This window comes from Triturus cristatus, chromosome 6, assembly GCF_964204655.1.
Source record: "Triturus cristatus chromosome 6, aTriCri1.1, whole genome shotgun sequence".
Taxonomy (NCBI): Eukaryota; Metazoa; Chordata; class Amphibia; order Caudata; family Salamandridae; genus Triturus; species Triturus cristatus.
The window spans coordinates 798031977-798045365 of record NC_140589.1 but is presented as its reverse complement, the minus strand read 5'-3'; positions in this window follow the sequence as shown (position 1 = coordinate 798045365).

The following is a 13389-nucleotide window of genomic DNA, read 5'->3' as shown; positions in this document are numbered from 1 at the left end:
GGTGATCTATAAGCTAAACTGAGAGCATATTTTCTGTAAATTCACATTATCTTTCTCAGTCATGTAAGAATGAAGTCTGACATTCTCAGTAAAACATGTACATCCAACAAGGGCAGAGACTGTCAGTTGATTCCTTTGTGTTCTACCGCAGCTTCCCAGAGTGCTCTAAAGAACAACTAGAGCACTAACAGTCTTACTTATGACAAAAGTATGGCACACCTGAAGCCATCTTGATTGGAATAAAGTGGTAACACTTAAAACATTTATTTTACAAAGGAACAACATGAGGGGGTTCATTTTGCCATAAAAATTATGATTAGTGCTGCAGAAAGAAAAACTAGGGCACATTTGGACTTCTGAAATCCTCTTTTATTTCATAAAAACATTCTGACATGCAGACTGAAACATGCACTTTGAATACCAGCAGCAGACTTGCCTGGTGAGCAGTAGCTTTACTACAGTGATCTAATGAGCAACTAGAGTGCTAACATTCAGAATTTATGGAAAATGTGTGACACATCTGAATGCCTTCTTGATGGAATCAAAGTAAAAAACTGAAAGTATTTCCTACTGAGGAGACTGCAGTAAATGAGGAAATTAGGAAACTTCATAACAAATAAATCTCCCAAGATGGCCACCAGAGACAAAAGAGCCCAAATGTAGCCCAAATATCACCCAGATGTAGCCCAAGTATAGCCCAATGACAGAATGTCCCAGAGTGTTCTTAAGAACAACTAGAGCGCTTACTGTCTTACTTATGACAAAAGTATGGCACACCTGAAGCCATCTTGATTGGAATAAACTGGTAACACTTAAAACATTTAATTTAAAAAGGAACACAATGAGGGGGTTCATTTTGCCATAGAAATTATGATTAGTGCTGAAGAAAGAAAAATTAGGGCACATTTTGAGTGACTTCTCAAATCCTCTTCTATTTCATTATAAAATTCTGATATGCAGACTGAAACATGCACTTCTAATACTAGCAGCAGACTTCCGTGGTGAGCAGTAGCTTTACTACAGTGATCTAATAAGCAACTAGAGTGCTAACATTCTGAATTTATGGCAAATGTGTGACACATCTGAATACCTTCTTGATGGAATCAAAGTAAAAAACTGAAAGCATTTCCTACTGAGGAGACTGCAGTAAATGAGGAAATTAGGAAACTTCATAACAAATAAACCTCCTAAAATGGCCATCAGAGACAATAGAGCCCAAATGTAGCCCAAATATCACCCAGATGTAGCCCAAATGTAGCCCAATGACAGAAGTGTGCAATACACTTATTTTTTTGTATTTGCAGTTTTATATAGTGCAGACTTGTCAGGTATTGGAGTGCTTTACATGAACATTGGTTACATCACACAAGATCAAATTCATTTTGGTTGTAGACATGGGGAGATTAAGTGATTTGAGCTGAAGCAGAAACTCCAACCTGGTTCCCCAGTTGCAAAGTCTGCAGCTCTGGAAGTAACACCACACCCTCTCCCCTTGGATGCAACATTTATTCAAGTGGTCAACTGGATAAAAAAACTAAGATTACAAATAATTTAAAAGTTCTTTGTCGCTATTTGAAAACTCAGAAAATATGCCCTCATTTTAGTTTTTTAGAGCACTAACCATAATTTTGATGCAAATAAGACCCTCTCATATATGTAATTTCTAAAGGAAATGCTCTAGGCATTACAGTTTTGATTACATCAAGATGACGTCAGGCATTCTACACTTTTGTAATACATATAGAATGTTAGCAATCTAGTTGTTCATTGGGATACTGTTGAGAGGCAGAGGCCAGGGACACGGACTCTGAAAATTGAAGGCAGGTAGGAGAGTGCAGAGGCAACAATTTGACCACACTAGGCAGGCAGGAAGGGCAGTGGCAGCACAACAGACTATGGAGGGCAGTGGAAAGGGGGGCAGGGGCAACAAACCAACAATACAGGAATGGCAAGAGGGGCTGTGGCAATATAATAGACCATTGTGGGCAGAAGGAAGAGGCAGTGGTCATACAACCATACATGCCAACAGACCCGTTTCAGCCTGGAAATGTCCAATGTTTTTAAGCTCAAATGGGCTTTACTTGATCTGTTTCCTGTCTGCAATCTTCTCTTTTTCAATGTAACTCAAAGGGGAAAATCAATACCCCAGTTTTATTTCAAAATCTCCCTCTTACCAAGTTCAAAATGTTCGCAAGTATGGTACATTGGATCATGGTAGGCAGGAGGAATTGGGGTAGGGACATGGACTCGGATAACAGAGGACAGGAGGGACATTGAGAGGTGCACCAAACTGACCCTACAGGGCAGGCATCAGGGTTTGCAGCAGCACAATACACCACACAGGGCATGCGGGACGGGAGTGCAGCACAACAATCCATAGAAAGCAATAGGGAGGGGACAGGACCATGCACATGAACAACAGACAACAGAGGGGAAAGAGGCAATGGCAGCTAGCTGACCATAATGGACAGACAGGAGAGAAAGCTGCAGCATAACAGACCATAAAGGGCAGGAGGGACGGATCAGGGGCATTACAATGGAACCGACAAGCCAGGAGGGAGGGAATAGGGTTCTGCACATGGAAACAGAGGGCTGGGGGCAAGGGGGCAGGGCAGGAGCAGCAAGATGACCATGGAGGTCAGGCAGGATGGGCACTAGAAACAAGACACACCATGGAGAGCAACAGTGAGACTATGATGGCATACACACAGACCATGGAGGGAAGGTGAGAGGGGGTCAGGAGCAGCTAGCTGACCACACAGGGAAGGTGGGAGGGGCCATGGCAGCACAGAAGACCATGCATTGTAAGCGGGAGGGTTCGTGGCAGCACAATGGCTATGATGGGCAAGAAGGAAGGTGCAGGGGCATGCACAAAGGACCATGGAGGATAGAAGTGAGGGTCAGGACCTGGGCACAGACAAGAGAGTTCAGGGGAAGGGGCCTCACAACAGACCGCGCGGGGCAGGCAGGAGGAGCAATTGCAGCACAACAGACCAGGGAGGGCAGAAGGGTTTGGCAGTAAAATGGACCATGGAGGACAGGAGGAAGGGGATAGGGGCATGGCATGTGGACAGGCAGGGTGGAGGTGGCAGGGACAGGTTACAGTCATCTGACAATGCTAGGCAGGTGGTAGGGGAGTGGCAGCTCAACAGAACACTCAGAGTAGATAGGAGTGGCAGGTCCATGGAACATGGTGGTCAAAAAGGATGGAGCAGGGGCATGCACAAAGACATCGGAGGGCAGGGGGAAGGAGAATAGGGTCAGCAAGCAAAGCACAGAGGCTAAGCAGGAGGTCAATGATGGGCCATAGAATTGGGCAATGGAGGGAAGGATGAGTGGACTGGTACATCATGCTAAATGCAGGGCAGTGGCAGCACATCAGACCATGCATGGCTGGAGGGAGAAGGCTAGTCCATGGATTCAGACAACAGAGGATAGGGAGGAGGTGGATGGGGCAGCAAGCTAACTGTTCATAGAAGGTGGGTATTAGGAACTTTATTGTTTTTAAAATGTGTGTCTGTGCGAACTACTTAAAATATGAACAAGTATGCAGCATAATCTCACTTTTATTCAGGAAGAAGAGGACGTTTGGGACTGTGACTTCGGGCTCACTTGGCAGAAACATCCCCTGACCCTCCACCCCCCACCGCAAAATGTAATGCCCGTGAAAAGGGTAGGTGGACGCAGGGTTATATAGACCATAGTCCTGAGAGATATAGTATATGGTATAAACTATGCACCAAAAAGTGTGATATAAGATGAACCGGGGCGTGAAATATAATATGCAATACATTGTGCGCAATGACAGATTCATTGGAGAGCGCGAGATAGCACAGGCACTAGCGCTTGCTATGTGATATGCGCCTTGGAGTGTAATATGCACAGGGCAGTGTTGTGTAACCTAAGTAGTCTCTAAAGTTGTAATATAAAATATGTGCTGGGTAGTGTAACATTGCATATGCACTGTGACAAAGATATGGATCCCAGATTGTAATATGTATGGCATAGCGCTGTGCTTTATAACATAGGCATCGAGGAAGGCACGTTAGATGGGGCAATATAACCCGTGCGAAGGCAAGTGTGGCATGACATATTCACGGGGTGGTGTTACAGTGCACATGGGCTAGAGAGTGTCATAGCATATGCACTAGCTGGTGGAATACAACACAGAGGTGTGTGGCACTCGGCGGGCACTGGTGGGTGTAACACAGCATTGGGCTCAGCCAGGAGCACGCTGTGACTCTCAAGTGAAGTTCGTCCCCTTTCCAGAGAGTAAAATAAAAAGTATTACACATCCGGCAGTGGATGTGTGTTTTATTAACCGTGAGGGGGGTTTCTTGCATAGTTTGGTCGAATTTTTGTCAAATCCCCTTTGAATGGCTTGGTGTGCGTGTGTATTAAATGTGCCCGTCAATAGCTACCCATGTTTGTATAAATAAACGAGAAGGGTGTCTACTTGGAGAGTACCCACCAGCGGGGGCACCGGGATTAGGCACGGTAGGGTGTCAGACATGTCAGGGCTTCACTAGCGGTGTGAATACATTCTACGTGGATTCATTGTATGCATAGTCGCCTTTTAATGAATATCACGCAAATCGTCATGGTGATAGGTACATACGGTTTGTCCAGCATGTCCTAGGTGTTTCTATAAATATATATATATTTTTTTTAAAATAAAAAACAAAGGCCGGCCCCGGGGGATGGGGTCCCCGGGGCCATAAGTGGCCTGAGGAGGGGGGCAACACAGCCCCCCTCCTAAAGAATAAAAAAATTAAAAAAAAGGCCATGACCTGGGGGTTGGGGTCCCCGGGGCCGATTAAGGCCTTGGGAGGGCCAAATTAATTTTTTTCAACAAAAAAAATTAGGGTGCAGGCCCTGGGGGATGGGGTTCCCAAGGCTAATAAATTAAAAAAGAAAGGGGGCCACACAGCCCTCCTTCTTAAAAATAAATAAATAAAAGACCGGCATCGCGCCGGAGGCCACGCCCCCTCCTTGCAGCACTCTGCAAACGCGCCCCCTGGCCAGTTGTAAGTTGAGGAATTAATTCCCCTTCAATACTGAGGGTCCCTGAGGGCCAACTAGCCCAACAGGTATCTCCAGTATTCGCCAGGGAGTTGCGTTGCAGACAGGTGTTCTGAGGCCACGCCCCTTTTTGCACCTCCATGCAACGCAGCTCTTTGGCGCTTACTGGAGGTACCTAGTGGGCTAGTTTGACCCTAGGGACCCTTAGGATTCAAGGGGACTTAATCTCTCAACTCAGAACGCCCACAGGCCCTGTGGCGCGTTTTTTAAGTTGGGGAAATAATTCCCTTTCAATCCTGAGGGACCCTGGGGTCCAACTAGCCCACCAGGTGCTGCCAGTAAGCACCACTGCTCTGCGTTGCAGAGAGGTGGTGCAGGCCGTGCCACTTTTTACACCTCTCTGCAACGCAGCTCTGTGGCGCTTACTGGAGGTACCTAGTGGTCTAGTTGGACCCTAGGGACCCTCAGGATTCAAGGGGACTTAATCTCCCAACTTAAAACGGCTACAGGGCATGTTTACACAGTGGGGAAGGGATGGGACGGGGCATGAGGTGACGTGTTCAAACACGCCCTGTGGTGCATTTTAAGAGGTAGTTTTAATCCCCTGCCCTATTATATACTAGGGGCTTACAGAGGAGGTCATGCTAATCACAGGGGGACCCCAACACATAGTGTGCCCTAGTGTATGTAGGTGTTTTCACTGTATTCTGAGTGTCTTTTAACATAGCACTGGCTCTAGGACTGGTTAGTCAGACTCAGTTACCACCAGTATCCGTCTGAAAAAGTTGAGGGTAGAGGATGATTTTGCAACAAGGCTTCTTTCTGCTCTTCTTTTTGTTCTTTCTGCACGTTATCCTTCTTCCTGCACTTTTCTTCGTCTTTGAGGACTTCTGTTGCTTCTTTCTGCATTTCTTTTTTTTTCTTTCTGTGCGTTTTTCCTTCTTTCTTCACATGTCCTATCTCTGTAGGCATAGCTAGAAATTAGCATTTAAAAAACCTTTGAAATTCACTGAAAAAAACATAGGTTTCAGGCACGTTATAGCTAGGAATTAGCATTTAAAAAACCTTAGAAATTCACTGAAAAAACCATAGGTTTCAGGGGCGTTATAGTTAGCTGGACTTTTCACTCGTACAAAACCATAGAAATTCCCCCGTTATAGTTAGTTCAGCTAACTATAACTCGCGCGCCCGCAATGCACTGCTGATTACGTCACATATTACATCACTCATGACATGGTCAGTGACATCACTCATGACATCACTGATGACATCACTGATGACATCATCCTTGTGATAGAGTGGCAGACCTCCTCTCCCCCTAATATAACCTTTGATACACACATTCAAAAATAGAAATTAAAATTTTCAAAACAATGGACATACCATTACCAGTTACAACAACCTGTTCAGTAATTGTAAGATCCCCATCCACTTCCACTCATTCACCAACAGTCCTATACAGTCACTCATACATGTACTCACTCATCATATGTACTCATACACCTATGCATCCTGTTACACAACGCCACTCATCCATAAAGTTACTCACACACATAGTCACTCATGCTAATAAAGAATCAAACATCCGTTTACCTGCATATACAGTTATACACACACCACCACACTTACTTCTACAGAAACTTACACATACTTAGTCTTTTTAACAATCACTTATAGAAACACATACTTATTCATACAGGAACTCTTTCAATCTCTCACTCTCACATATACTCACTTATATACACCAATAGTCCCATATACTAGTTTAAAACATATGTAGTTACTCATAGAGACACTATTGAGACAGTCATTCACTCACTAACACACCCATGCACACACTCATCCACCCATACAGTCCTGCACACATGCTGTCTTCAACACATACAAACAGTGAGTCACTCATTCATGCACCTATGCACTACGTAATACCCCCCACCGAACCATACAGACATCAGACACTTATACTGATACTCAAAAAACCAACTAATAACCTATATAGACACTCATGTAGCTACTCACCAACCCATGCAGCCACTTATACACAAAGTGAGAGACTGATACAGATATTTACATATTTAAACATTACTCACTAAGCCATGTATTCACTAAGATACACTTAATCAGCCAGTTATACAATCAATTTTTCAAAAACAAATCATCCATTTAGACATTTATATACCCATTTATTCTTCCATCGACCTTGAGATATACATATATAAAACATATGTAATTTTCAGAAAAACACACATTCACTGGATGACGTCATCAGTGATGTCATCAGTGATATCATTTGAGATGTCATCAGTGATGTCATGAGTGATGTCACTGACCATGTCATGAGTGATGTAATATGTGACGTCATCAGCAGTGCATTGCGGGCGCGTGAGTTATAGTTAGCTGAACTAACTATAACGGGGGAATTTCTATGGTTTTGTACGAGTGAAAAGTCCAGCTAACTATAACGCCCCTGAAACCTATGGTTTTTTCAGTGAATTTCTAAGGTTTTTTAAATGCTAATTCCTAGCTATAACGTGCCTGAAACCTATGTTTTTTCAGTGAATATATATATATATATATATATATATATATATATATATATATATATATATATATATATATATATATATATATATATATATATATATATATATATGCTAATACATTTAGAAGGGCACCCTCCATGAGGGATGCCTTGGTTAAGACCAGTCCAGAGACAATCAAATCTTCCAATTGGCTCTCCAATCGATCTGGTTTTGTTAAATGCAGTTCTTGCAGGGCCTGCAAATTTGGAGTGAACACTTTAGAATATTGTGACGCTTTCACCCAAGATGCTTGCAAGATTAACGATCTGTTTACATGTAAAACAGATTATGCTGTTTATGTACTCCAATGTACTTGCCATCTCCGATACATTGGGAGCACTAAGCTCCAAGTCTTTAATCGTATTTTGCAGCATCTTCGAGCTATTGTTAACGCTGATCCCAGCTATCCTGTTGCGCGTCATTTTAAATTGGTTCATCAAAATAATCTTAATGATTTAAGTTATTCTGTTATTGACGCGGTTTCATCTTCCAAAAGAGGTGGGGATAGAGAGAGGAAACTTAGACAGTTGGAGAGCCATTACATTTTACTTTTGGATACGTAGATTCCCAATGGTCTTACTACTGGGGAAGACCTTTACAACTTTTTATAGGGTCTACTGTATTTATGGACTTTTCGGGGGTTTTTTAGGATCTTTTTCCATAATTCGATCCTTTAATGGGGCAGGCTTGTCCCACTACCCTTTGACAGCCTTTTTGCACTATTCGAGCCTTGTACCTTACAAGTTGTTGTTTGTTGTTTACTGCTATTTTTCATATTGATTGTGTTTTAAACCTTTTTTCTGCTTGAATTAATTTTTATCTGGGATCTTTTATGCCTTGTTGTTATTGGATTTTTTAGCTCGTTTTACCAATTTTTTAGTTTTACTGGTATTAATTCGGTGGAGATGAGGTGTAGGGATTGGGTAATTATTTATTTGGCGGAGATTGGGTTTATTATATGGTATTGGATTGCTGATTTCATTCATTTATCAGGATTATTGCCAATTTCCTGATCCTGCTGATCTCTCATCACTGTATAGTATGTATTCTGTCTACTACTATGATTGACCTATTGCACTGAAAAGCTTTTTTAGTTTTCTGTTTCCATAGTACACATATATTCTTGATATATACTTGATTATTAGTGTTAGTGGTTTGAAATTTATTTTGGAGAATTTATAGCACTTTTGCACTTGATATTTTGCACTGTTTTTTTATTAGGTGTCCGACTTTACATTTTTTAATCGATTATGATTAAATACTCGATTGTTATTGCACTTTGCACTGATTGTTACTACTGTGTACTGTTTTGCTCCTAACTATTTTTACCCCTTTTATGATATTTACTGTTAGGTATTAATGTATTTTGATATCATTTTTTATAAGGCAATTTTTGGGCACTTGCCCACCATTGGTCTAGTACCTTCTATGAATTTTTCAGAATTTTTCAGAATTATTGTGATAATATATATTTATATTTATATATATCTCTATTTATTTTAATATATTTACAGTCTAATAATGATTATTTCTGTATTAGAATGGTTCTGGCTATGCAATTTGCCATTTTTGTCAGTTTGAATCCTATTGAAGGTTCTGTTTTTGCCGTAAGTATTTCTTCATTGTCTATGACTAAGTGGATGGAGCATTGGTGATCAACTTCACAGTATTTAAACTCTTTGGTCTTTGGCCATGTCATGTGATCAAGACCGCGTTTCCCGGTCGAAACGCGTCATGCTGCTGTCACTAGAGGATTAAAAGCACTTTTTTTTCATCATACTCATGGAGTGGTCTGTTCCTGATTAATGCGCTATTTGCCTGGTTTCTGGATTGTCGAATTGTTATATATATATATATTATGGCGGAGTTGGCTGAATAAAATTTGCACAAGAACTACTGGGTCCACGCTCGTTTGTTCTCAAGAAAGGAGGAGTGAAGGCGAGTTGTAGCATATATATATATATTCACAGATGAAACAATAGGTTTCAGGCACGTTATAGTTAGGAATTAGCATTTAAAAACCTCAGAAATTCACTGAAAAAACCATAGGTTTCAGGGGTGTTATAGTTAGCTGGACTTTTCACTCGTACAAAACCATTGAAATTCCCCCGTTATAGTTAGTTCAGCTAACTATAACTCGCGTGCCCGCAATGCACTGCTGATGACATCACATATTACATCACTCATGACATGGTCAGTGACATCACTCAGGACATCACTGATGACATCTGAAATGACATCACTGATGACATCACTGATGACATCATCCAGTGAATGTGTGTTTTTCTGAAAATTAAATATGTTTTATATATGTATATCTCAAGGTCGATGGAAGAATAAATGGGTATATAAGTGTCTAAATGGATGATTTGTTTTTGAAAAATTGATTGTGTAACTGACTGATTAAGTGTATCATAGTGAATACATGGCTTAGTGAGTAATGTTTAAATATGTAAATATCTGTATCAGTCTCTCACTTTGTGTATAAGTGGCTGCATGGGTTGGTGAGTAGCTACATGGGTGTCTATATAGGTTATTAGCTGGTTTTTTAAATATCAGTCTGAGTGTCTGCATGGTTCGGTGGGGGGTATTACGTAGTGCATAGGTGCATGAATGAGTGACTCACTGTTTGTATGTGTTGAACACAGCATGTGTGCAGGACTTTATGGGTGGATGAGTGTGTGTATGGGTGTGTTAGTGAGTGAATGACTGTCTCAATAGTGTCTTTATGAGTAACTACATATGTTTTAAACTAGTATATGTGGCTATTGGTGTATATATGTGAGAGTGAGAGATTGAAAGAGTTCCTGTATGAATAAGTATGTGTTTCTATAAGTGATTGTTTAAAAGACTAAGGTGCCGATCACGATCCGGTAAAAAATGTCCCCGTGCGACTCGTATCGGGTCTTTTTACCGTACGAATCGTACAAGTGCCGTACGAACTGGCAATCACGATTCGCATGGTAAAAAGTCCATACGAACCGCACTGGGAATCATTCCCCACACGTCCTCGGGTCGGAAAATGTGTCCGACACGTCCTCGGACGATTTACCTTACAAACGTGAAAAGCCAAGTCCGACCGAGGAATCACGATCCATCCCGTGCGTCCGAGCGTACAACCGTATGGAAAAAACACCGTCCGCACCGAACACCTATAGCAACCATGGAGACATGTGCCCGCATACGCGCCCAACACTCCCCCCAGCCCCCGTACGTCCGACACGTACCCCCCGTATATGTATACCCCCACCCGTCTAGGTACACCCCAGTACGTTCCAGTCGTACCCCCACCCCAGTACGTGTCGTACCACCGTCAATGTACACCCCCCCCACCCCTGTACGTGTCGTACCACCGTCTATGTACACCCCAGTACGTTCCAGTCGTACCCCCACCCCAGTACGTGTCATACCACCGTCAATGTACACCCCAGTACGTTCCAGTCCTACCCCCACCCCAGTACGTGTCATACCCCCCGTGTACCTACACCCCAGTACGTTCGAGCCACACCCCCACCCCAGTACGTGTCATAGCCCCGTCTACCCACACCCCAGTACGTTCCAGTCGTACCCCCACCCCAGTACGTGTCGTACCACCGTCAATGTACACCCCCCCACCCCTGTACGTGTCGTACCACCGTCAATGTACACCCCCCCACCCCTGTACGTGTCGTACCACCGTCTATGTACACCCCAGTACGTTCCAGTCGTACCCCCACCCCAGTACGTGTCGTACCACCGTGAACCTACACCCCAGTACGTTCGAGCCCCACCCCCACCCCAGTACGTGTCATACCCCCCGTGTACCTACACCCCAGTACGTTCCAGTCGTACCCCCACCCCAGTACGTGTCGTACCACCGTCAATGTACACCCCCCCACCCCTGTACGTGTCGTACCACCGTCTATGTACACCCCAGTACGTTCCAGTCGTACCCCCACCCCAGTACGTGTCGTACCACCGTCAATGTACACCCCCCCACCCCTGTACGTGTCGTACCACCGTCCATGTACACCCCAGTAGTTCCTGGCGCACCCCCAACACAACCTCCTAAGTACGGAGCGCACCCCATGCCCCAACATCACAACCGCATGTACGAGTCGTACAAAGCCACACACAAGGACATAATCGTACAACCAAATGGCCCATGTACACACCGTACACACGCTCAAAACGCACGTACACAACAAGGACAAAACAAAACAACACAAGAATACACAATTCGAAAGGCACACAGCCACTAAACATGGCCAACAACCACTAAAATAACACAATCACTGACCTGCAACTGTCAAAAACAAACAGAGGCCCAATACACCACCACTCCTTATAACACACCCACCCAAAATTCAAACACTGCCACACCCACCCATGGACCAATAAAAAGGGCCCACACACACAAACCATGAGCCTTTGCAACAGACTCACTGCTGCCAGACACCACAGAACCAGACTACAAGCTACACCACACCTTACACTTGCACACCTTCACACGACCACCCTCACAAACACCCTCTCATCACATTCACACACACACACAACCATCCACCCCCCCCCCCCAACATCCACACACCCCCCACACCCACACCATCCCCACCCACACCCCTCACCATGCCCACTACCAAGAATCCAAAGTTCAGTCACCGAGAGTTGGAGGTCCTTGTTGATCAAATCCTCAGAGTCGAGCCACAGATCTTTGGAACATTGGTCAGAAGCACCAGCCAGGCAGCCAAAACAGCCATGTGGCAGACCATCGTCGATGCTGTGAATGCCGTTGCGGACACCAGGAGGACCAAGCAGGATTGCCAGAACAGGTGGTACGATCTGCGGAGGAGGGTCAGAGCCAAGAGGCAGGAGGAACACGACCAGGCCAACGCCACCGGAGGAGGGCCCTCCCGCAGAGCCGTACAGTACCATCCCTGGGAGGAGAGGGTGATGGCCATACTGCCGGTGGAGGCAGTTGAAGGAGTAGAAGGACTCCGAGACCCGGGTGAGTACACAAACAACGCACCTCACATGGGGGGAACTGCAACCACAACCAAAATTACTAACAGGCACGCAACCACCACAAGCCATCGCATGACTCAACCACACTCCATGAGCAGGCACATGCCACTGCTGCCACCATGCCCCATGCACCCAGCTGGACAATGTCAAGTCACAGGCCACAGAAGACAACAACACATGACACGGTAACCCGGATGGCGGGAGGCTGGGCACCAAAAATCACATAGTGCGACTCCAAAGCAGACAACAATGCCCTCTGCCCATATGGCCTAGGTCACAGCCAGACAAACACTGTGTCCCAACACAGGAATGACTTGCCAGCAAATGGAGGACGCCTTGCATCAACACATGGGGGTGAAGGCACTGTTTTGCACATGACAGCAGCTAATGAACAGCCAACATTGTGAAAGAGTGGCAGCACACACCACCACAGCAGCAGCGCACAGACACACAGCAGACAAAATGGGTGCCTGGAGATCAGAAACAAACTCACATCAACAGGCCAAGGGCCACTCAAAGATCTGCCAACAGTGTGTGCCCAGGAAGCTGGGCCAAGGTGACAGAGGGTGACACACGGAGGGAGGGAGAGGGGGACACAGAGGGAGGGAGAGGGGGACAGAGAGGGAGGGAGAGGGGGACAGAGAGGGAGGGAGAGGGGGACAGAGAGGGAGGGAGAGGGGGACAGAGAAGGAGGGAGAGGGGGACAGAGAAGGAGGGAGACACAGGGAGAGCAAATCAGTCCTTTGGTGTGTGGGAATGTCTGCTCGTCAGCAGGTGGACT